At 31.3% G+C, this 27,885-nt stretch overlaps 1 long non-coding RNA gene across 1 annotated transcript in view; it reads right to left on the minus strand.

Annotated features, from left to right (window-relative positions):
- Positions 1–27,552, minus strand: part of LOC127701448 (uncharacterized) — a 43,817-nt gene extending 16,265 nt beyond the window's left edge. The window contains exons 1-2 of the long non-coding RNA XR_007982042.1: positions 27,458–27,552; positions 21,871–22,046 (exon numbers count right to left, since the gene is read on the minus strand). This is a non-coding gene — a long non-coding RNA (uncharacterized LOC127701448). The remainder of the gene's footprint in view (positions 1–21,870; positions 22,047–27,457) is intronic.
- Positions 27,553–27,885: the final 333 nt, after the last annotated feature.

The raw sequence follows: 27,885 nt of genomic DNA on the forward strand, positions 1-27,885 counted from the left end.
TTTGGGGGACCTGTGACAAAATATTGGAAATTCTCAATTTTTTCTAACCTCCCTCCTCTAAAAAACAGAGTCAATAAAAGACCTCCCATTTAAAAAGTCAAAAATTACAAGGCCCCCTTGCCCAATCACAAATATCAACCTCCTGTTTGGAGTACCGGTATCCAGTATTTCATCTGTATAGTAAAAACTGTATAGATGCAGAAATACAAAAGGCTGAAAGCTTTGAACAAATAGCATTAACTCCATGCTACAGTCTAAAACAGTTGCAATACATTCAATTATGAGTTTTGTGTGAATCTTGTAAAGAAAAAGGTACCAGTATTATCATTGCTCAGAATCAGAAACACTAAGAAATAGCAATAAACAGCTGTGTCAAAAGTGCATGATAAGTCCTTATTGTGCATATTGAAATTGTTGCAAAAATTAATTGGGTTATTAAGAAGACAATTTTAATCAGAAACAAATAAAATGGCTCTCAAGAAAAACATGCATGATAATACTCAATAAGTATTATGTCAATTATGACTGTTAAAAGTCCCATAACTCTGGAATGACAAACCAGAAAATTTTCAAAATCAAGAGTACATTTACCAATAACATGTGTTAACTTTGTAGTATTTGATCCAAGCATACTACATTTAAAAAATGCCTTTATTTATCTTATGGTCCAAGTCCGATAACTCTGGAATGACAAATAGCAAATGTTTTAAAATTGATCAGTGTGTTATGTTCAATAATTTCAATAGTTATGTAAAGTTATCAGTAAATCAATCCAAGGAAACTCAAATTAAGGTACAACATGTGATAAATTTACTTAAATTTTAGAATCAAAGTCCCTTAACTCTGGAAAGGAAAAACGGAAAATTTGAAAAAATCTAAAAGTCCGTTCATCAATCATATTAATGATATAAAGTTTTGAGGAAATCAATACAGGCATACTGGAGTTTGTGCATCATATGTGAAAAATTGCCTAAATTCAAATGGTTCAAGTCCTGTTACTCTGGAACAACAAAGCAAAACATTTTCAAAAGCAAAAGGGAGCTTCCTTCAATAAATCCTAATGTTGTGTTAAAATTACGTGAGAATTAGTTTACGAAAATGTGAGTTATCATATGAAGTGTTAATGGATGGATTGACAAACAGACGGACAGACGGACATTGGTATGCCATATACATGCCGTCTTTGACGGGAGTATAAAAATTAAGTCATCAAACATGCAATACATTGTCATTCTCTATATTCAGTAAACAAAACTATAAAAGGTCATAATCAACTCAAATGAAACAAAAATTCAAACGAATTCTGAAAAGGACAACATAACACAATAGATTTAGATATGACATCAGAATCAAGCCAGACGGGCATTTCTGCTGAAGAATCAAATTCTGAACAAGTTTATTCATCAAAAACCATTTTTGCACTTTTGATTTACACAATTGCCTAATTGGATACCCCAAAAATTGGCCCACCTTTTCTTTCCTCCAAGTCCTATTTAGGTTATAAATGATTGTCCCCTAGATGCATTCCAACTACCCAATATTAAATATCAATAAAAATATTCTGAAAAATCACACATCTCTGAAAATGATTTAGGGGATACAGTGTCCCTGAAACAGAAATATCCATAATATCTTAAGGTAGATCATAAGTATATATTTTTTGAGATAGAATTTTCTTATACTTTGCCAGAATGAAGATTTTACTATGCTTTTTTCAAAATTATAATAAAAAGTATGGGTCACCGTGCTATTTTTCAAGCTATGAGTCGTTGAAAATTGCCTTAATTTGGTTAGATTGTTCATGAAAAAGCACATTTGTGTGCATAAAAAAAATTCTATGAGATAGAATTTTGAAATAAATTGTGAGAAGATAGGTTTTATAATATGTTTTAAGAAAATAAAAAGAAAAAATGGTGTCACCGAACTTGTTTTCTTGCTACAAGTAAAAATTAAAAATTTCCCTATCAGTCTAGTATAATTTTTTTACTAAAAGAGTTATCTCTCCTTAAATGGCTCATTTGAGAAAAATGATTCTAAAAACCAAAAAAATGATATTTGTATAAATATTTTGTATAATACAATAATTCACCAAGTTTTCTTTATATAAATATACAGTCTAACCATTAAATTGCAAATCTGTCTCCAAATTTGCAGATTTAGACAAATAACTAGACCCATTTTGTACTGCGATTGTACAATCCAAGATGGCGGTATACCATGAATCTACCTTAAATAAATCATATAAATCCAAATATCTCATATACTGGATGACCTAAAAAGAGACATATATATATATATATATAAAATCCGATGAGCAACTTTGCAAAATCTTGTTGTATCACACAGCCCTCAAGATTTCATTGAAATTTAAACAAAAGGAATTAAAAGTCTAAAATATTTGAACAAAAAACATATAAAATATTTGAACCTGTAATATCCTACCATGAAATTATTTAGTTCCATATACATTATGCAGAGTCCAATTTAAGGTGAAGCCAGGGGGCCCAGGCCCCACTTAATGGAGTTTCATATATGGTTAAGGCTAAAACTTTTTACATGTCCGACTTCGAACGTTTCCTAGTTTGACCCCCCCCCCCCCCCCCCCCCCCCCCCCCCCCCCCCCCCCCACACTTTTTAAAACTGGATCCATATCTGTCATCTGTTATAAAACATTGTATTTGTATTATCAAAAAGAAAAAAAGATGTGTAAACCACCTTAACACCTTTTTTTGTGTTCAGTTGCATTTTCAAGATCTTGAAGTCAATTTTTGATTTAATCTTTACTTCAAAAGATATGGAAAAATTCTGAAATTTGAGAAAAAATATAAAACGGAAGGAACATTTCAGTATGTGAAAAAGTACACTGAAAAATAATGAGAGAGCCAGAATACATTATATGGCCATTAAATGGAGTTGCCAATCTCTGATATTATATGACTCTGATTTTGAACAATACCCTTTTACAGCTATAAATTATATGCAGATATTTTTACAGACAAATTATGTAATAAGATTGATTTTAAAACTAAAGAAAAAAAAGTAACAGTTATTAATTGATTTATCTGTCTCAAACAAATAGAGAATTCTTTTTATTTTTTATGATCCCACTACTACAAAGTTGACAATTTATACCTAGAGTTGTTCCTCTTTATACAGATGTTTATTATAAGAGACAAACAATTCTTTAAAATAAAATCATCTCTCTGACTATAGATACTTAAAACACACTATCTTTAAAATTTTTCAAGGATTTAAGGGATAGGGAATGAAAGTTAGGAATATTAATAATTATTCTCATCAATTTTTTTTCGTGGTTAGATTATGCAATTTTGGTAGAGGTGCAAAATGTAATCAGTTAACTCAGGAGACAGGAAAATATGAACTATCCATATAGATATTAAACAATTAAATCTTTTTTAAAAGATGGAATATTGGGTTCCCTGAAAAAAATGTATCTTGTATATGGATCCAAATATATGAATATATGTTTAATTTAGACTGAAATTTAAAAAAAAAGCCTGAGGTCAACTATTATGTCATTTTATATGTTAAAGAAGTTTGTGAGTACTTGTCAGGTTTCCCCCAAATTTTCCAGTAATATGCAGTGTTATACTGGAAGTTTTGTGGAGATTTTCGGTTCATTAAATATCTCTCATACTGAGAAAAGACTCAATGACAAAGAATGTGAGTATTATACTTTGATTTGCACACTTTCAAGAAGGAATATATGAGTGGATAAACTTGTAAGTATCGGAAAATAGTTTGAAATAATAATGCATTATAAGAATTGTAATTGTAGTAATTATATTGATTGAAAATTATACAAATACACTGATTTCGTTATTACCAGAAACAAAGGTAATTCTGAATAGTTATAGTTATTTAAGAGGGTGTGGATGGGGGTTTACAGAATGGAGAAAATTGGGCAAAAAAATATAAAGAATAGAGAAAAGTGGACTAAAATAATATAGAATAGAGAATAATGAGGTGCTAAAATCTAAAAAATAGATCTAGAATAATGGTCTAAAAAATTAAAGAATACAAAAATGAAGGACCCCACATCCAGACCCTCATTTAAGGCATATTGTAAAGCAGATTAGTTTTCTGGTTTGAATTGTTTTCTTTTGTAATTTTGGGATCTTTTATAGCTTACTATGCGAGATGGATTTGCTCATTGTTGAAGCCTGTACAGTGACCTTTAGTTGTTTAACTTATAAGCCATTTGGTCTCTGGTGTTGAATTGACTTATTGGCAATCATACCACATCTTCTTATTAATATATGTAGTAAATCAGAGGCAATAACCATTGGAAATGTTAGACATGCTTATAGTTAGACTAACATCAGAGGCAATAACCACTGGAAATGTTAGACATGCTTATAATTTTCTAACAGTATTAAAATTGTACAAATTTAATTTGATATTTCTTAATTCTTGAGGATATATATGTTAAACATGTTTATCTTTAGCAGTGTGAATATTTTATAAGAGCATTTGAAACTAAATAAAATGATATAATAACTGAACAATGCAAGAAATATGCAGCTTTTAGACCAAAATGATATTTTTCATAAAAGTAATTCTTTGGATATTTTTTTGGCACCAACAAGCAATATTCTGCACTTATTAAGAATATTCTTTAAAGTTGAAAGTTCATTTGTAACTGTATGATACTATTCTGACCATGAACCTTTTCTTCTTATCACTCCATACATAATCAATGAAACAGTATTTTCTTAAGATTTCAAAACTTTCTCAAAATAGCAATGATTTACATAATGGTTCTTATTTAGGACTTTCTGTGAACAAGTGGTCTGAGTAGTTCTTCATGATGATCAACATTGATCATTATCCTGTCAACTCTAAGGTTGTGAGTTCGAACCCCACTCAAGGAGGTATGTTTGGCTCAATCTTAACTGACAAGGATTGCCAATTTTCTTTCCTTAAAAGTCAGTGGTTCTCTCCAGCTTCCTCTACTAATGAAAACAAGCCACTTAAGATATAGGCAAAGACCCCAAAGTTGGTGAAAGTGCCCTTAAACACCAACAAACAAACATGCTCACTTCAAGCTTAATTAGATCATCATCCTAAATCATCCCTGTAAACTAATCATCTCATTTATACTGAGTAACAAATGTTTAGCAACATATATTTTAACAAAAAACTTAAAATCAAATTTTTTTCAGAAATACATTTTTATTAACATTTCTGTAAAGTGGAAATCACATCTTATGGTTTATTTGGTATGTTATAATAATTAATTTGTTCTCATGTTTAGAAGTTAAGTTAATTTTTGAAATATACAATCAAGAAATGAATGCTTCTTTTTGTAATTTTATTGGGGTGTAAAAGTGTTGACTGAAGCACATTTTGTATGAAGCGCTTTCGCGCTTCATTCTAAAAATGTGTGCACGATCAATGCTTTACATCCCAATGAAATTACAAAAAGAAGCATTCATTTCTTATAATAACATTTTTATGCTAATAAGACCATTAAAAAAAGTTTTATCAAGTTTTGCTTTTATTTACCTGTGCACTTTTTTGTGGAAGCATGTGTCATCACGAATGTATATTTCATTTTGATATGAAGGTTAATTTTTGAATAACGCACGATTGTTGTTAGCCAAACTATTAATTATTTATAAATATTTGTTGCCAAACTTTTTTTGCTCAGTATATAAAGATAGTCTGTTGATCTTGTGTTATTACAGTTTAGATAACACTGAAGTCAAAGGATACTTGTTTTAATTTTTTCATTGCTAAATATATTATGCAATTATTTTCTAATACAGCAGAATGCCCTGGTCAAAATTCAAAATTTATGGACAAGTATCTAAAAAAGGCATTTTCAGTGGTTAAGCATCTTATGCTGATATTTTATCAGTATGTTGTTTTTATCTCAATTGTCAATTTCTAGTTTAATACTGAAACTTTAATTTTTATTCATTTTTTCAAATACAATTATTCAATGTCCATCTAAGTTTCAAGCAAAGCAAAGTATTTCTAAATGCATGCCACTATATAGATAAATATAGGGATATAAACAGATATATCATATTCAATGTCCAGTCTTAGTTAAGCAAACACCAAACCAATATATAAGTTTCCAAAGAAAGAAGAAATCATTATAAGAGGGCTGGATGGGGTATACAGAATAGAGAATAATGTTCAAAACGCGCAGAATAAAGGACCAAAAATATACAGAATAGAGAAAATAGATCAATGTAAAATATATAAAATATAGAATAATGGGCAACACTTATAAGGCTCCTGATGAACGATTTTGCACTTTCTGCGATGACGAATCTGTCGAAGATGAAAAACATTTCTTCTTGTACTGTAAAGCTTACCATAATTTAAGACACTTGTTATTTGAATCAGTGAACCTTGATAGTAATTTTATTGATAATAGAACATTTGCTCATTTGATGACACTCCATCAAAGAAAAACTGCCAAATATTTAAATTTATTTTTCTGTAAAAGGAAGGAACTTCTTTATAAGTAACAATCTCACATTACGTATTGAAAATTTGAACATTAGGTTTAAAGTGACTTATAGGTCCAATGGGCCGGGTGTAAATTTATTTAACTATTGTATTCTTATTATCTATGCTACACATGTCACTATAATAAATGATATACTTACTTCCTTACTTACTTACTATAAAGAATAGAGAAAAATGGCCTAAAAGTTAACAAATACAGAAATGAAGGATCCCCCATCATCCAGACCCTCTTATAATGATTACAAGCAATTAAAACACATTTACACTTAAGCCATTAAATGGATATGAACTCCATGGACATCTAAGCTGTAAGGACATCTGCGTTCTTGTACAATAAAACAGACATCATAAGAGGTAACACTTAGGTAGTATAATTTTCATTTTGTACTTTAAAGATTTATCACATCTTGTCAAGGAAGTGTGAGTTAAAAGGGGGGTCTATTTGTGTATGTTTGGTGTGGAACAAAATTTTTACTCACAACCTCAGTGTTGACTGGCTAGTGATTACAGTAGTAACTACTTAGACCACTCAGCCACCGAGGCCCCTCTACAAAATAGAACAAAACCACCACAAACTTTTATTTAGACATTAGGATCAACACTTCACTCATAATTGGCGGACCTACCTGGTTTTTGGTGGTTAAGGACCGATAGTTATCGGACATTATTAAGGATAAATCAGTACAAATATTTATGTTTGTCTCTTTCTGACATGCCCTTCAATCTCATAGTTATATTCATAAAAAAAGATTAAACAAAAAGATAAATTATTCAAATTTTATTTCATACAGTAGACTGAATGAGAAGACATCATATGGATGATTTTAACATGACAAATATGAAAAATAAACATAAAAAAATAATCAACAGACCATATGAAAACAAAAAATGGCTTAAATGTAGGGTTAACTTAAATGAGACGGCAACATAACGACAAAACATTGACAGAACACATAAAGGACAACATAGAGGCTTAAACAATAGAAAGGCGTCAATATAATATGTTAAGTTCTAAATCATCTAGAGTCTATAAAACTCCTGAATAAAGGAGGATATGCACTTCATCATCAAACAAGGTGACATAAATTTTATTTTTCTACAAAATATGACATAAATTTTATATTTGACTCCAACCTTTAGGTGAATGATGTTGAGCACATCCAAGTTTCACCAAAATAATGGGACAATCAAATAATATTATAAGTCTAAAAAGACAGACATTGTTAAAAAAAAAAAAAGATGTGTTGTCAAGTTATTGATGTCAACCAATATTTTCAACTTATAAATTTGCCCAAGGTAAAATATGTTACTAGTGGACATATCAGAAATGTGTGAATTATGCATAGATCATGACTCAAGTAATAATTCTAAAAGGTTCAAATTTACCATTTTGTATGGGATTTGTATGGAAGCCACCTTTGATGTATGGTGGGTCACTTCCAGACATTATTTCTAAAGAAAGTCACTAATAGCTTTGTGGCTAGGGACAAAATGGAGAAAGAATAATAAGGCTATTTTTTTTTGGTTGCATGACTTAAAAAATTATAAAGTATTATAAATCTGTGAAATCTTTCATATTTCTACCAAAAATGCTAGTCTTTCAGACATCAGCCTTTATCATTTTGAATTTTGTATCATTTAGCTTGTGGCCTTTTCAATTTTTGCATTTTAGGAAAAAGCTTCAAAAAATGTCAAAACAGCCTTGTTTTGGGTCTTTTCATAAGTATGTATATATGATCAACAGCCATACCCATAAAAATGCTACAAAATGTCTTATAAAGATTTTGCTTATTTTTTGTAAGGCTGTTGCTGACATAATAAGTTTTATAAAATTACAGAAGCATAATGGGTGCATAAGCCAAGTTGCAATCGCTATGGATTTATTGAATCTTTTTTTGTGTTGTGCTCATAATCCAGAAATAAATTATCCTGAATTTTCTTGAAATCAAAATTTTAACAATTACACCTGTTTTGATCTTGACCTTTATTAGACTTATTGACCTCAAATTCAATTGCTATCTTCTTCTGAAGAAGCTATCATCCATGTAAAATTGGTATAGATCTAAATACAGGCTAATAAGATATTATCCTAAGAAAAAATAATTACCCAAATATTCTCTTTCCAAGGGAGAACAGTAACTTTGTTAATAATTAGAGGTACGGTTCTAAGGATAATATTGGAAAATTTAATAAATTGCCCAAATGTTAGTCTTTCAATTGCTGCTCTGACCTTGATCCTGTAACCTCAAAATTAATAGCCTTGAATAGGGTCTTTTTCATCCTTAGGTGCATTGTCAACTTTAGATTTATGGCTCATAATATTTTGTCAATAAATGAAAACTTTTCTCAAAATTTCTGGCTATTCAAAGGAACTATGATATTGACCTTTGACTTCTGCCCTAAAAATCAAAAATGTTTTTTTTTCTTTCCAGTGAGCGTTTTTAACCTAAGTTTAGTTAATTTTAGACAAATGGTTCAAAGACATCTCCTAGAAACAAATATTTTGACTTAATTTCAGTCTTATCAACTGCTGGTGTAACCTTGACCATTGACCCAGTGACTTTAAAATCAATAGTTTATCAATAGAAGAGAAAGGATATGGGGTATCACAAAATCAGTATATACCTAGCCAAAAAAAGGCAAAAAAAAGCAAAGGAACAGTGCTTTAGTAGAGTTTGTATGTATGGCTCAAAAGAGATATTGCCATCTGGATATGGAAGCCCATATCAAATTCATTATATCAAATGCCAAGTTTGACTATGTTCAACTCAGCTAAAAAATTTGTTTTTAAAATGGCCATTTTATTTCAACATATTTATGGCAGAATGCATAGTGAGTAATTACAAATGGATTTCATGCAACATGTCACCTATGTACCTCTAAACCAGTTAAATAAGTAGTTATTCTAATAGTCAAGATAAATTGATCTTAAAATGCCAAGAGTGTGGCTGTAGTAAAGAGAAAATCCTTTGCAACTGAAGTAAAATTATGAATGTATGTCAGAAAGTCAAAAGGTCAAAAAGTCACAACTCAGGTTTGATATAATTTTTTCTTTATAACAATTTTAGACAATTTTTTTTAACAATTTTTGTATTTGTCCTTAAGTATAATATATTAAACAGCCTAGTTAACAGAATTAATTGCATTTTTTTCAAATATATATACATTATGATAAAATAGTTGTTAAGAAAACAAGCTGTCAAAGTGGCTGGCATCATGGTGCCAAGAAATGAAGTAATCCTTTTATGATTAAAAATTGCAAAATTTTCATTTATCACTGCTTTGTGAACAATAAACAAAACTTTAAAATTAATAAATAATATGAAAAGAAATTAAATAAATAAAAACATTTGAAAACTAATTGATTGTGACTTTTTGTCCATCAATTTTGTGACATTCTTTTCCCTTTAGAAAAACAACACAAGAAAAATAGTTGTTTAAAAATCTGTTGTATGGAAGATGCCCTTTCATTAAAAGATGATATCAATCTGTACTAAGTAAATTAAACAATGGGTATAACATGTCATTTGTCTCAACTGAAATGTATGAGCTTCTATTCTACCAAAACTGATAATATTTTGTATAGAATTCAAATTTCAAACTGAAACATTACTTGCCTCTTGGTTAACACAATACAATTCTTAAAACCAATGTGCCCAAAGCATTTATTTGCTTGGTAACAAGAATTTCTTTGAGCATTGACTACTGCAGGTTCATAGCTAAGATGTAAAACGTTAACACAAAGTTTCTCATGGCAAACATGACTGACATGAACTTTAGGGTTCAACGGATCTGCATAATTTGACAAATAAAAAACAAGACGGTGTGCCCGTATGGCAACCCTTTTCCCCCTAAAAGTTATTCTGAGAGATGGATAGCCATCATCGGTGATGTTGTCCTGCCAAATATGACAATCATTTTCATTAACGGTGAACAAATTGTCAATTATACACGTAAGGAATCTTTGTTCCTCTGCTGTTATTTTTTGTTTGAAAATTGAACTCATTCTTTGGAACTGTTGGCTCTAATGAATTGTATATGTTATAATTTTTTTTTTCAAAATCTGCAAAAAGACATATAAAAAGTAATCAAACTTTGCAAAGAATATTTCATCTATGATCAAGCTCCTAACAATGTTTGTATATGTGTATGATCAGCAAACGTAACTTTCAGACAAGAACATCAAAAAAGTTTAAATTTTTTATTTAGATTCTTTATTGTAGCTAATTGATAACGCCTTGTTCAAGATAGTTTCCCCTTGTTACTTCATCTTGGTTTGAGTTAACATGTGGTTTTAAGCAAGAGAGCATATTCCAGCCATATTTTTTAATGTAATTAATTTTTTTTTAGGACAAAAGATGTGTGTAGACCCTAACCGGTATATTGATATGTTATTTTATATTTGTCACATAAAAACATTATTCACATATTTAAAAATCAAGGTTTTACATATATTTCAAAAGAGAAAGTGTTATCTTAAGGATGTTTGCTTCTCTTTTTTTTTTACTTTTTGTCAGTTATTTTCGGAATTCTTTAGTTTTATCCCTGCAGTGCAAATAATAAATTTTGCCTGCTAACCCCTACTTTTCTTTGCATAATTTTATTACATATAGTTTTAAAGGCCATTTTTGAAAATCTTATAAAATCCTTATTATTTTTTCTCAGTTTTTGAAGGAAAAAAGGTGCCAATATTTAATGTATGAAAAATCAAGAGAGAATCAATTCCCACCAAATTTTCAATTGATTATATCCCAAATAGAAGTACACAGACCTTTAATTCTTTTCAGCATTTTAAGTTCCTTTATTTATATACTTTCAATTTATTACAGTTTTTTCAAAAGCTTGTTATTTTGAAACAGAGAAGCAAACATCCTTAATTCATGCATTTTATTTACTTTATCTGACAAATTATTTTGTCATTAATCCAATTGTTTCATCTTAAAATGAATATTGAAAATTCTAAAAATTTCTTGCATGATAAAATAATTCAACAGTTATTTCCCTTTTCCCTTAACTCTAAATACACTGTCATTTTAATAAATAAACTGACAAGTTTTTTTTTTCATTTCTATTATCCTGATCTCACAAAGTGCATACCATAACAACAGTCCTAGAATTTATTTCTTATTATGATTAAATGATATCTATTAAGAGAATATTTTTTGAAAAAAGGAAAAGATACTTAAAATCATTTCAGAAATGAATATTAGGAAAGGATATATACATTATACAGCTATTATTTTTTAAGGCATAAATATATATTTGACCAATAGTGAAGGGCAAAATGTAATTTAAGACAATAATCAATAATCTTCCTTTCCATTCTCATGAATAGAGGAAGATGTGAGGTGTGTGTTAAGAAGACAGCAACCTCACCAGAAAAGGCATCTAGAGGTCAATAGCCAATACAGTCTTCAATAATAGGCAGAACTGGTGTCTATATAATTAAGCTCTCTATGTTCTATTTATCAAATGTTTGATGAAAGCAGATTATAAATTATTTTATTTCAAAACCAGTTATAGCACTTATTTAATATTGCCTTTTTTTTTGCATATACTTTTTTTTTTAAACATACGGTTAACAGCCGATTCATTTCATTCTTCAAGTGCTAGTTTAAGAAATAAAAAGTTTCTGCACATAACATGAAAAATAGAAATTAAAGCATTGGGAAGAACGTCAAAAACCTAATGTTTCATATCTCTTGTAAATAAATAATCACAAATTAAATTTACAATACACTTTAAGTAAGAGTAAAAATAAATCCATATTTTTTACCATGATTTTTTCAGAATCAGAATAAATCAGGTAAGGGTTCATTAGATGTACAATATTTAATTTTATGTAATAAATGCCATAAAACTATGACTTGATTCCTCTTATAAATGTTAAATAAACGGAATGTTTCAATGCAGTGTCTAAAGTTTGTACAATGGATTAATTTACCAAAAAAAAAAAAAAATAATACAAATCTTTTTTAAATGGGAACTGGGGGCCTCGGTGGCCGAGTGGTCTAAGTAGTTACTACTGTAATCACTAGCTAGTCAACACTGAGGTTGTGAGTTCGAACCCTGCTTGTGCGGGTGCACGCGACTCCAATCTTAATTGACTCAGATTGTCAATTTTCCTATCGAAGGTCGGTGGTTTTTTCCTGGCACTCCGGCTTCCTCCACCAATAAAAACTGGCCGCCACGAAATAGCCCAAAAGCAGTGCTTAAAAGTGGCGTTAAAACACTAAAAAACAAATCAAATTAAATGGGAACTTGATGTTAATGTTGTAGAACTTTCAAAATTTAAGCTATATATATATGTTAGCGGCAATACGTGAAATTAGGCATTAAGCTTAAATCCTAGACTATAAGCTAACGCCTAGGCAGTAAGCCTATTGGCTAAATAATGTTAGGCATTAGTCTTAAATCCTGAAAATTATGTCCAGGCATTAATGTTAATGCCTAAACTGAAAATGGGAGAAAATAAAAAGAAATTTATTCGAAGTTAAAATACAGTTTGTACATAATCAAATAAAAAGAACAGAAGTTTGAATATCAATTACATGAAATAAAATCATAAGTAAAATATTGATGTTAAAAATCATTGAATAAATCTCTTAAAATATATGTAAACTTGCTGCAATCGTACTACATTTCCTTATTTTTATATTGATAGAAGCTATGGTATTGAAATTTATTTGTCACCAATTGGCGAAGCTATGGTACACACTATTTTAAAGTTTTATTTTTTTCTGTTAATTCTTTGTTCCTCATCCATGTAGTTAGCATGTCATGAATATTTCCGTTTGACCACTCAGTATACTACCCTGTGATAGATGTATTGACTTCCAGTGAACAACAACTAGTTCTGGCCACATAAGAATTAATTCAGATAACCTTAGCTGTAAATTCACGACCTTTGTCACGCCAAATATTGTGAAAACATAAACTAAATAAGAAGCCACCTTTGAAGCACTTTTTGACGTTAGAGCTGTAGTAATATAAATTATTTTTAAGGTGATCTTGGTACACCAAAAGAAAATATAGTTTCCATTTTACTTTGATTGGAAATCGATTAAATTAACCCGTCCTGTTCTGTAAAACTGTTTGGATAAAACGGATATTTACTACTACTCCCTTCCCATGTTACAATTTCCACAAAATGGAAATAAAAGTACAATGGAATCATGGAAAATGTTAACAAAGCCATTATTAGGTTGTTTAATTCTACGGTATATAATATAAATAGGCCGCTTTGGCATATTTCTATGTGATTTTTTTCCCAATATACCATACAGTTTCTCTAGTTCATGTTTTTCGTAAAGTGTTTTGTTATAAATTAGGCCGTTAGTTTTCTCAATTGAATTGAATTGAGCCTTTTAAAGCCGACCATACGGTATGGGTTTTCTCATTGCTGAATGCAGTACAGTTGCCTATAATTGCTTACATCCACTTCATTTGAACTTTGGTGGATGTCTCATGTCAATCATACCACATCTCTTTATTTTTTATTTCCGTGATCATTCTCTTTTACTTTAGTTACCAGTCTTTCAAACCTCCAATGGTATAAAAAATCATACCATTTTAAATTGTAATAGTCTATTATAGTTGCCTTATTTTCTGTTTTTGAAAGTTTAATCTTTGCCAAATGGTCATTGTACTTTTGCTTTAGATATATGATCTTTGTTTTCCCTGATTCAAATTTATATTACGGAAAGATTCAAGAAATTTGTTGTTGCTTAAATGCTAATAATCTAAATAAAGAAGTGAAACTCAACCATTGAAGAAAAATATCACAAAGAAATACGAGTAATTTTGTTTTGAATACGAAACAATACTAAAAATTGTAGTTCTCTTAAATAAGTTTATATTAATTTTTGAAATATAATTTTAAGATAGTATTTATCAAGAATATTTCAACGACTGTACATGTATTTGGAAGATAAGCAAAAATCCAAAAGTTCACTTATTGCCTGAAATGATGTTAGGCAATTGGTTGAATAATAATCGTCAGATTTCAGGAAATAAGCTTAATGCCTGGAAATTTCAGGCAATAACTTAATGCCTAGGCGTTAGCTTATTGCCTAGGATTTAAGCTTAATGCCTAATTTCACTTAATTATTGCCGCTAACATATATATATTCTGAGACTACTATAACACAGAGATATAGCAGTCTCAGATATATTTTAGTTTAAAATTTATGATGAAGGAATATGCATTTTGTTAAGAGAACTTAGAAATGACATTTAAAAATTACAAACACAATTTTGTATATCTTCTTTTACAAGTAAATATACATCTTTCATACCCTTTCAAGTGAAATTATTGTATAACAATTATATTGGTTTCATATGCAAATAGTTTTGATGACACAGGTTAATTATGAAATGTTTATTCACCTGCAATGCCAACAATTAATTACAATTAGTATATGGCTTTATTGTCTGACCTGGCATCCTGTGACACCTTTGATCATTCTAATTGACTATTCAATGTTTGCGTAACTGTTTTGACAATAAACAACTCTTAAATTCACATATGGCTTCATTGTGACATAAATAAGAAACTTTACACAATAGATATCAGATGGTAAACGGACAGAAAGTCACAGGACAAAGAGTCACAGGACAAAGAGTCACAGGACAAAGAGTCACAGGACATAAAGTCACAAATTTGATAGGACAAAAAGTCACAGGACAAAAAGTCACAAATAATTTGTTGACAATTGTTTGAATATATAAGAGAAAGATCTTGAAATATTTTCTTTTTATTACATATATTCATTTTGTTTTCATAACAATTATTTGATCATTATTGATATTTATTGAATAAATTTTAATAACAAAGTTGCTTCATATATAATAGTTCAAGAAAAAACAAAAAAAAAAATTTTTAAATTAGTGTTTTTTTGTTTAAAGAAAAATAATCTCAAAACTGAATTGTGACTTTTTGTCCGTGACTTTTTGTCTGTGACTTTTTATCCTGTGACTTTCTGTCCTACATTCTATCAGATATACAATGTTTTCAATGACAAGTAAGAGGTGAGATTAAACAAGATGAATTTTGTTCCGATTTTGTTTTCCACACACATATATAAATCGGGTACGTCTAAACACTGCTCAGGAACTCCTGAGTGCACTCAGGACATACAAAGTGCACTCAGGACTCTTTATATTCATCGTATATGCACACAAGAAGAATGTATATATTCGTTGCACGCTGTATATTTCAGTGGTAAATTTTGGTAAATTTTGAAAACAAACTTAAATAGATATTAATTATTTTTATAAAATAATGAGGGCACATGTCACTGATTACACAACTACTCAGCCATGAATAATCCAATCAACAAAATTGTATGGATTTTCCTTATTGCTTATGAATATCATGTTATTAGAGCAGTGTTTTTATATAATTTAATTATACGATATCTTAAAGTTGTTTTGGAATTGATTTATGTAATTAAATTTACTTTATGTGTAGTGAATTTTACGATAATGGAGAAAAAAAAATTCAAAAGTCCCATTCAATGTATTTTAATACTGTTTATTTGTAATGAGGACAGCTAAATTAATTTTGTTATTGTACGTTCTGCAGTTCTGAAGTAAAAGAAAAAACAATTGGTATTGTTTTATAGTTTGTCTATTACAAGTTCGTTTTTGTTTTTTCTTTGTGAATTTTTTTCCCCCTTTCCAACAAAATAAAACGAATATTATATTTTATTTAATATAATCATACAAAGGCAGACAAGTGTTTTTTTTTGTTTTGCTAAGTCTAATATCTTGGCAGAGTACGTGCTTTCCTTGATTTCTTTCTTAGGTTTGGCTAATGGGCAAGTTTCTGGGGGTTTTGTAATCAAAATCTGTGCATGAGGACTTAGTTTGTTGTAAGAACGGACTGAGTATCATTCAACAGTCTGCGAAATAGTCTTTCTCGCTGGTCTTGAGTCTTGCAAACCTTATTGTGAAATAACATGTTTTCTGTAAGACCAAAAAGTTCATAATTTCCCATGAGCTCGATGTAAAACCAAATCTTACTACTTGAAATTGTTAAGAAAAAATACCAAATATGATAAATGATGGGAGTTCAATGTACGCTAGCATTAATTTAGCCCGTTTGTGAAAGGGGGTCTTTATGGGGACAGGAAACTGAAAGAAAAACGGAGACAAATTCATTTTTCAGAATTTATTTTCACATTGAAATTCGTTCAGGCTTGTTATACTGGACAAGAACGATATTAATGAGAAATAAAATTTTACCATTTGAGTTTAATTATTTGAAAATTGTATTTTGCGGCAACAAATACAGATAAGAACGGGCTTGATACAAAACCAAATATTGCTTTATGAAAATGCTGGTGACAAATTCCTTCTTCAGATTTTATTTCCCTGTTCAAACTCGTTCGAGGAATTTATTACTGGACAAAAACAGAGTGTAAAAGGGGGAATACATCTTAATTAATTATTTGAAACTATACACGTATCGTATGGTTTTTTTTACAAATAGGCTATCGCATTAAACAGATAAAAAATATTTCACTCGTTAAACAATTAAAGAAATGTATTACTGGACAAGAATGAGTTTAAATGGCGAAAATTATTTTGTTTTAAATAAAATTTGCATATAAAAGCTGTCTATGAATAATATTAAACTATATGAGGAGTTTAAAGAAATTAAGTAAAACAATGAAAATACCAAACGACAGTGTCTTGTAAATATGTGGATACACTTTCAATAGTCAAAACGTGTTATTTATTTAAATGGATCTTAACAACAAGAAATTAGAACAAAACACACACATATTTAAAAATACATATTTCGGTAATTTTTTTTTAATGTATTAGGCGCTCTATTGATGCATTATCCTTTGTTTTTTTTACTATCAATGCTTAACCACACGAAGTCTTATATTGTAGGACTTTCCTCGTAGTTGAAACAGAGTTTTTATCCCAAAGGACGCCACATTTTGCAATGAATTAGATCTATATTTTTTAACGTTTTCAAATGAAATTAATTGAATGGAAAATTTCCCGACTATAGACATGACAAGACATATATGTAGATTTCTTAAATTTAAATTGGCTTCAATTATTACAAACAAAATGAAAAGTTTATTTAATATTTTTGCTAAAACAATAAATCTTTATTATTTTTATTTTTCAAAGGAAACCTTGTTGTGTTTGTTTGCCAAGCTTACTTGTATGTGTTTATTACCATCACTAGTCACTCCTAAGTAATAAAGATCAAAGGACCTAATCAACATGATAATTAGTATTCAATATAATCATCGGCCATGCATGACATATCCCACGAAAACGGCGCGTGCCGACAAAAACTTCAATAACTTCTTAAATATTGAATTGATTTTATTTAGAGGAAAATTATAAGATAAAAAATTAAATTATCTATCGAATGCATACCCTCAACGCTCACTAAAACATCTATTACATGTCCTGAGTGCACTCAGGAAGTCCTGAGCGGTTTTTAGACGTACCGATATAAATCTTTCACTATTTTTTATAAATACAGTAAACATCAACTACTGACTGAAATAGCATCAAACAATAGGACAGTACATTGTATATGGATATCTGATATTTTTTAATCCATGCTGTCTTTTTGCATTTTTTTTGGGGGGGTGGGGGGAGGGTTCTGTCGAATGTAGGACAGAAAGTCACAGAACAAAAATTCACAATTCAGTTTTTAAATTATTTTTCTTTGAATAAGACACTTATTTTTAGTGGATTGGTAATTAAAATGGTTTCAAGGTGTCAAAAATATATCCTTTGCATAATAAAAAATTTATGAATCTTCATTTATCAAGGCTTTTGAACAATTTCATAAACTAAAAAATGAAGATATGTAATAAAAAGAAATTGTTTCAAGAAATTCCTCTTATATATTCAAACAATTACAAAAAAATTAATTGTGACTTTTTGTCCTATCAAATTTTTATTACTTTCTGTCCTGTGAGCTTTGTCCTGTGACTTTCTGTCCGTTTACCAATTCTGTAAATGTTTCAATGTACAAATATACATTATAAACATGGCTTTCATTTGACATACATCACTAAAATATTTAAGAGTTGAACGCTTCTTTTTGTAAATTATTGGGTTGTAAAAGCATTGACCGAAGTACATTTTGTATGAAGCATGGAAGGGCTTCATTCTAACTAGAGGCTCTCAAGAGCCTGTGTCGCTCACCTGACTCTACTTTGGTTTTAGAAATCATGTAAAGATAGATAAAAATCATAACAGATACCCAAATAATGATTGAGGCCAAATTTTGATTAATATTGGTCCCGTTATTTAATAAAATATCCTGGTGGCCATCTTGAACAGTAAATCGGCCACAAGGTAGCAACACTTGGTCAGCACTTCATAAGGAACATTCATGCCATGTTTGGTTTCATTCCATTCAGTGGTACTCTAAAAGAAAACATTTGTATGTATTTCCCATAGGGTCCTATGTTAAACTAAGCCCCCCCCCCTAGCGGCCATCTTGGATGATGGATCGCCTGCAAAGTAACAACACTTGGTCAGCAACTCATAAGGAACATTCATGCCATGTTTGGTTCAATTCCATTCAGTGGTTCTCTAAAAGAAGACAATTGTATGTATTTCCCATAGGGTCCTATGTTAAACTAAGTCCCCCGCTGTCGGCCAACTTGGATGATGGATCAGCTGCAAAGTAACAACACTTGGTCAACATCTCATAAGGAACATTCATGCCATGTTTGGTTCCATTCCATTTATTGGTTCTCTAAAAGAAGACATTTTTATGTATTTCCCAAAGGGTCCTATGTAAAACTAAGTCCCCCGCTGGCGGCCATCTTGGATGATGGATCGGCTACAAAGTAACAACACTTGGTCAGCATCTCATAAGGAAGATTCATGCCATGTTTGGTTTCATTCCATTCAGTGGTTCTCTAAAAGAAGACATTTGTATGTATTTCCCATAGGTCCTTTGTTAAACTAAGTCCCCTGCGGTCGGCCATCTTGGATGATGGACCGACTGCAAAGTAACAACACTTAGTCAGCACCTCATAAGGAACATTCATGCAATGTTTGGTTTCATTCCATTCAGTGGTTCTCTAAAAGAAGACATTTGTATGTATTTCCCATAGGGTCCTATGTTAAACTAAGTCCCCCGCTGGCAGCCATCTTGGATGATGGATCGGCTACAAAGTAACAACATTTGGTAAGCATCTCATAAGGAACATTCATGCCATGTTTGGTTCCATTCCATTCAGTGGTTCTCTAAAAGAAGACATTTTTATGTATTTCCCATAGGGTCCTATGTTAAACTAAGTCCCCCGCTGGCGGCCATCTTTGATGATGGATCGGCTACAAAGTAACAACTCTTGGTCAGCACCTCATAAGGAACATTCATGCCATGTTTGGTTTCATTCCATTCAGTGGTTCTCTAAAAGCAGACATTTGTATGTATTTCCCATAGGGTCCTATGTTAAACTAAGTCCCCCGATGGCGGCCATCTTGGATGATGGACCGACTGCAAAGTAACAACACTTGGTCAGCATCTCATAAGGAACATTCATGCCATGTTTGGTTTTATTCCATTCATAGGTTCTCTAAAAGAAGTCATTTGTATGCATTTCCCATAGGGTCCTATGTTAAACTAAGTCCCCCGCTGGCGGCCATCTTGGATGATGGATCGGCTACAAAGTAACAACACTTGGTGAGCACCTCATTAGGAACATTCATGCCATGTTTGGTTTCATTCCATTCAGTGGTTCTCTAAAAGAAGTCATTTGTATGCATTTCCCAAAGGGTCCTATGTTAAACTAAGTCCCCCGCTGGCGTCCATCTTGGATGATGGATCGGCTACAAAGTAACAACACTTGGTGAGCACCTCATAAGGAACATTCATGCCATGTTTGGTTTCATTCCATTCAGTGGTTCTCTAGAAGAAGTTCAAAATGTAAAAAGTTAACGCCGACGACGGACGACGCCGAACGACGACGGACGACGCCGAACGACGACGGACGACGCCGAACGACGACGGACGACGGACTCCAAGTGATGAGAAAAGCTCACTTGACCCTTCGGGCCAGGTGAGCTAAAAATGTGTGCACGGTCAACGCTTTTACAACCCTATAAAATTACTAAAAGAAGCATTCAATACTTTAGTTAAATTTTTTTGCTAGGATCATGGAAACACGATTTCTATCAAGTTTACCTTTTATTTACCTTTGCACTTTATTGTGGAGTCTCATGTCATCATGAATGTTACATTTCATTTTAAAATGAAGGTTAAGTTCAGAATGACGTGAGATTGCTGTTAGGCAATCAAAATAACATTATAATGAAACATACATGTAATGTAATTATTGATTAATGAACAGTGGCGTAGCAGACACTTAAATATTTGTACGGCAAAGTACCCGTTCTAGAAGGGTATCATAAAAATTACTGGTACGGCAATGATGTGTTTTTAAAATTATTGATACGACGAAAACCGTGCCTGCTGTCCTGGCTGCTACGCCCCTGATAAATACCTTACATAGCTTAATGCTTTTATATTCTTGTAATCTGGTGTAGATGGAGGGTTCAATTAATACTTTAGGGGTTAATAAAGTCACTGAAATTGTTCAAAATTTAAAAAATATTCAAAAACATGAAATGAAAATATAAGACAGATGAAAAAAAAATTGTTGAAGGAGATGATGTGAATATATCATTCATTTTTATGTGACTGGCTTCTCAAAATATTGAGACAAAAAATGAACTTGTCCTGACCAATATGCACCTTAATGTAGATATGAATATATGCTTGTCACAGATTTCAAGATTTCCAATTAACGATGAAAGCAAGTTAAAAATGTCTATACATTTGGCTTTACACCTTTTATCACCTAAATATGTAAAAATCACCTACTTTCTGTTTGAATCAACATATAACTAACATCCTTGGACAAATTTAATATTTTGAAGTCCTATAACTTTTTCCATAAAAAGATATTTACAAAAACTGACAAAGTACTACTGGTCTTTCTTTTATTTAACATTTCTTTTTAAGACAAAAACAGGATCTTTAGTTGCTTTTCATCATACCAGAGACATATAATACATATATGTCTCTGATCATACCAACTTGTCTTTGCTTTTGAATCACAGTACTTTGTGTACTTAGCTTATTTACTGTCTTTTAATTTCTACAATATACAAGTGATATGATTTCTCCCGTTGTGAAATAGAGTGGATGGGTACTGAAATCTTTTTTTAGGGGGAATTAACAAAACTGGACCAAGCTCCTATAGTGAGGTCTAATTTCCATATGTCCCATTTCAGAAGTACCTGGATCCGCTCTAGATAAAGTCCTTAATTCGGAGGCTACATGATTGTAAATCTTACCTTAGGTTTTTGAAACCGTGTTTTGCTTTAACTTTGTCCTGGTCTTAGCAAACTTTTGAAATGTTCAATGTCCTGGTTTTAAGTATCTTAATGCTGAGTATTGTAATACAGCGATTTGATGTGGATAACTGATGATTATACACTGCCACAAAACTGGTCAAAAAGGAATTTTATCCCTATAAAAAAATAAATTAGTATTACTAATTTCCAAACTGTTGCATATGTAACAACACAGATTCAAGGGACGCTCATTTGATATTGTGGGGAGGGGCCAGGATGAGTTTTTTCTGGATTAATCATTTACTTTCATCTGTCTCTACACATGCTTAATTTCCTTCAGCAGCTTCAAATCTCAACAATTTATTTTCACTTTTGTGCACATTTGTTCCCTCAAATATCCTGCATTTTATGTTGCAGCATATTCATTATCATCCAGTCTTGTGCAAAGTAATTTATTTTAAGTTCTTACAAGGCCAAGGTATTCATTTTCAAAATCCTCTTGATGATACCCCCTCCAAACAATCAAATAGTTGCCTCCTTAAGATGGATAACATTGTATTTTTTCCCTATTTTATAAGTGAGAGGTTGAGAAGCTGCATTTATATCTTGTCATGGGCGCAAAAGAAAGTTCCACGAAGATGATATACCATGACTTCCTTTTGTACCCCTTCTGTTGATGGAATAAACATAGACATAGTTACATGAAAGGGGGTTCCAAAGAAAGTGTTACCAAATTAATATTTTGATGAAGTCACATTCAAAATCACAAAAAGAGTGTCGATAAAATTTATATATTAACCAGAATGCTTATTTACAATACAACAAATTTATAGAATATTGAACACAAAATAAAAAATATCAATTACACAGAATCACAAGTTATACAGTCTCATTCATCTTATTAACTAAAGGATACCGGCATTCCCAGGTATGTGCCCATATGACATCATGGACTGCTCACACCTAAGTCCTTTCACAATGTCTGAATTGCAATATCTGGGTCCAATCCCTAATTTGGCATATATTTTTACAAGGTTCATAATACAAAATGTAAAATGAACTTGTGTACTAAGTTTCAAGTTGATGTGACCCCAACTTCATTACCATTGGTCGCGGCAATATAGCCTTTTTGTGCTAAGGCGGTGTAAAGCAAAAACCAATCAATCAATCATTACCTTTGATCAAAATTTAAACCTATTCCGGTGAAACACAATAAGGAGGTCATTTACAATTGGTCTTTGTTATGTAAGCTCTACAGCTAACTAAAATACATTTGGATGCCAGTTTTATGTTTTTAATATATGACATTAAATGTTTTAACCTCATTCAAAATTTTAAGATTCTATCTTGAATAGTTTTTGAACACCAGTGAGATTAGTGGTCCAAAAATGGTCATTTTCAGACGTTATGTGGTTGCTCTTCAAACTTTACATCATTTCTATCTTTAAAATCTTTTTAACAGTAAGTGAAATTATCATTTCTCATGTTATCATTTACAGATTATTAAATGGTTATTCCAACATTACAAAAATCTGAGCTAATTTAAAAATTTAACATGCAGAATTGTAAAAGTGGTGCTTCGTTATACATTTTTCAATTTATTAAGTGTTGATCATTTATGGCCCTGAAAATAAAACTAATTGCAAGATTATTCATTAAATATGTATGTCAACATACTCATGATACTTGCATATAATAATACTAAAATAAAATACAGTTATATAAATGATATGATTCATGCAGGATATTTTTGAAATTTTCAAAGTACAAAAAATATTTTTCAACAAGAGGCTCTCAAGAGCCTGAATCGCTCACCTGTATATCACAGAGGAGAAGATTTTTAAATGTTAGCAAACTTGATGAACAAATTGTGTAAATTTGTCTTTAAAGGGCAATAACTCCTTAAGGGGTCAATTGACAATTTTGGTCATATTAACTTTTTTGTAGATCTTACTTTGCTGAACATTATTGCTGCTTACAGTTTATATATATCTATGATAATATTCAAAATAATAACAAAAAACTGCAAAATTTTGTTAAAAACTACCAATTCGGTGGCATCAACCCAACAATGGGTTGTTCGATTCGTCTGATAATTTCAGGGGCGATAGATCTTGACCAATTATACAATTTTACCCCATGTCACATTTGCTCTAAAAGATGTAGTTTTTGAGATATAAGCCAAAAACTGCATTTGACCCTTATGTTCTATTTTTAGCCATGGCGGCCATGTTTGTCAATGGATACAAACTTCGGATACAATTTATAAACAAGATACCCTAAGGTACATTTAGTTAAAGTTTGAAGGTAATTGGCCCAGTAGTTTCAGAGGAGAAGATTTTTAAATGTTAGCAAACTTGATGAACAAATTGTGTAAAATTGTCTTTAAAGGGCAATAACTCCTTAAGGGGTCAATTGACAATTATGGTCATATTACCTTTTTTGTAGATCTTACTTTGCTGAACATTATTGCTGCTTACAGTTTATATATATCTATAATAATATTCAAAATAATAACAAAAAACTGCAAAATTTTGTTAAAAACTACCAATTAGGTGGCAGCAACCCAACAATGGGTTGTTCGATTCGTCTGAAACTTTCAGAGCTGATAGATCTTGATCAATGGAACAATTTTACCCCATGTCAGATTTGCTCTAAAAGCTTTAGTTTTTGAGATATAAGCCAAAAACTGCATTTGACCCCTATGTTCTATTTTTATACGGCCGCAAAAAAATTTTTTGTGGTCGTATATTGGTATGACGTTGGTGTCGTCGTCGTCATCGTCGTCGTCTGGCGTCGTCCGAAGACACATTGGTTTTCGCACTCTAACTTGAGTTTAAGTGAATGGATTTCTATGAAATTTTACCACAAGGTTCAATACCACAAAAGGAAGGTTGGGATTGATTTTGGGGGTTATGGTACCAACAGTAAAGGAATTAGGGGCCAAAAAGGGGCCAAAAATAAGCATTTTTGTAACTTCCAGACATAACTTGTGTGTTAGTGTATGGATCTCTCTGACATTGTACCACAAGGTTCCATATCACAAAAGGAATGCTGGGATTGATTTTGGGGGTAATTGCCTCAAAATTTTTGGAATTAGGGGCCAAAAAAGGGGCAAAAAACAAGCATTTTTCTAGTTTCATGACAATTACTTGTGTGTAAGTGTATGGATCTTTCTGAAATTGTACTACAAGGTTCCATATCACAAAGGGAAAGCTTGGTTTGAGTTTGGGGGTAATTGCCTTAAACGTTTAGGAATTTGGGGCCAAAAAGGGGCCAAAAAACACATTTTTCTAGTTTCCAGACAATAACTTGTGTTCAAGTGTATGGATCTCTCTGAAATTGTACTGCAAGGTACCATACCACAAAGGGAAGGCTGGGATTGAGTTTGGGGCTGATTGGGGCTGATGAATCATAAGGGGGTTCAACAAATTTGGGGGGGGGATTTTTTTTTCTTTCATTTTTTTCTTTTTTTCATTTTTTTTTTCTTTAAAAATTTTCCATTTTAAGTTGGTTATTTCTGATTTATATTTAAAAGCAAATAATAATGATATGGTAGGAGATACACACCAAACAGGATGTGTAAATTATTATATACCGGTAATAAGTATTGTGCAATAGCAAGAAATTTTCAATTGCACAGTATTGCACAATAGCAAGAAATCTTCAATTGCACAGTATTGCACAATAGCAAGAAATCTTCAATTGCACAGTATTGAGCAATAGCAAGAAATATCCAGTAGCACAATATTGCGCAATAGCAAGAAATTGTCAGTTGTACAGTATTGCGCAATAGCAAGAAATATTTAATTGCACAGTATTGTGCAAAAGAAGATACTTTGTATAAATTGCTTATTTCTTGACCAATTTCAATGGGGTTTATTTCTTGAATTCATGGGGTTCTTTAATATGCTGAATCTAACCGTGTATTAAGTTTTTGGATATTGGGCCCTGTTTTTAAATTGGTCCACATTGAGGTCCAAAGGGTCCAAAATTAAACTTTGTTTGATTTTATCAAAAATTGAATTATTGGGGTTCTTTGATATGCCGAATCTAACCGTGTATTTAGATTCTTAATTTTTGGTTCCGTTTTCAAATTGGTCTACATTAGGGTCCAAAATTAAACTTAGTTTGATTTTAACAAAAATTGAATTCTTAGGGTTCTTTGATATGCTGAATCTAAACATGTATTTAGATTTTTGATTATGGGCCCAGTTTTCAAGTTGGTCCAAATCGGGGTCCAAAATTAAACTTTGTTTGATTTCAACAAAAATTGAATATATGGGGTTCTTTGATATGCTGAATCTAACCATGTATTTAGATTTTTGATTTTTGGGCCCCGTTATCAACTTTGTCCACATTGAGGTCAAAAGGGTCCAAAATTAAACTTTGTTTGATTTCATCAAAAATTGAATTCTTGGGGTTCTTTGATATGCTGAATCTAACCATGTATTTAGATTTTGGATATTGGACCATAATAGGTGAATGTCCAATTTAAAAATTTTAAGTTACTAGACCACATTCATTCTGTGTCAGAAACCTATGCTGTGTCAAATATTTAATCACAATCCAAATGCAAAGCTGTACCAAGCTTGAATGTTGTGTCCATACTTGCCCCAACTGTTCAGAGTTCTACCTCTGCGGTCGTATCAAGCTGCGCCCTGCGGAGCATTTTATTAGCCATGGCGGCCATGTTTGTCGATGGATCAAAACTTCGGATACAATTTATAAACTAGATACCCTAAGGAACATTTAGTTAAAGTTTGAAGGTATTTGGCCCAGTAGTTTCAGACCAGTAGTTTCAGAGGAGAAGATTTTTTAAATAGTTTACGACAGACGACGACAGACGACGACGACGGACGCCAAGTGATGGCATAAGCTCACATGGGGCCCTTCGGGCCCCGGTGAGCTAAAAAGGGGTAGTGTCCGTAACCAGCTTATTATTCTTCTAGAAAGAATAGCTACAGTAAACAATAAGCTACTTTTCTTTATAGATTTGACAGTTAACACTAACATAATAACAAAATTTAGCACCTTTTTATTAGAATTTATTTAGAATAAATGAAAATATGGTTACAGACACTACAAAAATGATATCTGAACTATTTGACTTGTTCATGCTTACAATTAAAATAGGGCCTCACTGTCAGCCAAAATATATTTTTACAGTAAGAGTATTTTATGTTTGTCTTATCACTGGAAAACAATTGTTTTGAGCGTCTTCCTTTCTGCTCTAGGTTAATTTAGCCAAAGTATTCAACAAAGCTTCCATATGAAACCTCTTCGTGTATGTCTATGATCTATGATCCTTAAAAAATGAATGTTCATTCCGTGATTCCATCAATAAGAAGGGTCGAACGAAAGTCTTTCCTAGTTATCTTGATAATTTGCCAAAAGGTACATTGTACCTTCTCAATAGCTGATAGTTCTTCCACTAGAAAACATATATCACAAGAGCCCTGTTAAGACATTAGATGAAGAATTTGTGGAAAAAATCCAACTTTGACATGTTTTCTAAAGCAAAAAATTTATAGCTGAAGTTGATACCAGAATTTTGAAATTTTAATTAAGTAGTTAGGTTACGTACCTTATCAATAGTTGCACTATATTCAAATTCTTCCTTCCAAATCCTTAAGGATAAAGTCTAGTCTGAACCAAATTAAGACACTGAAAGAATCCCTGAAATTAAAAGTACACAATTGTTTTATGACAATAACTTACAAACGTTATCAAATTTTTACAAATTTTATCATGGTATTAATGAGGAGTTTATTGAGTATACATTCTATACATGTATAAAAAATGTTTTGAACTTTTAGTGTCTCATTTATAAGTCCAATTTTTATGGCTGGATATTGATTGTTTTAAGGATGTTTGCTCCTCTTGTTTTTGATGTGTTTGCCAGATATTCGGAATCCTCTGGTTTTATCCATGTAGTGCCATTAAAAATTTTGCCCGCTAACCCCTACTTTTCTTTTCAGAATTTCATTACATGTAGTTTAAAAATCCTTATTT

Source organism: Mytilus californianus, unplaced genomic scaffold (assembly GCF_021869535.1).
Source record: "Mytilus californianus isolate M0D057914Y unplaced genomic scaffold, xbMytCali1.0.p SCAF_5, whole genome shotgun sequence".
NCBI lineage: Eukaryota > Metazoa > Mollusca > Bivalvia > Mytilida > Mytilidae > Mytilus > Mytilus californianus.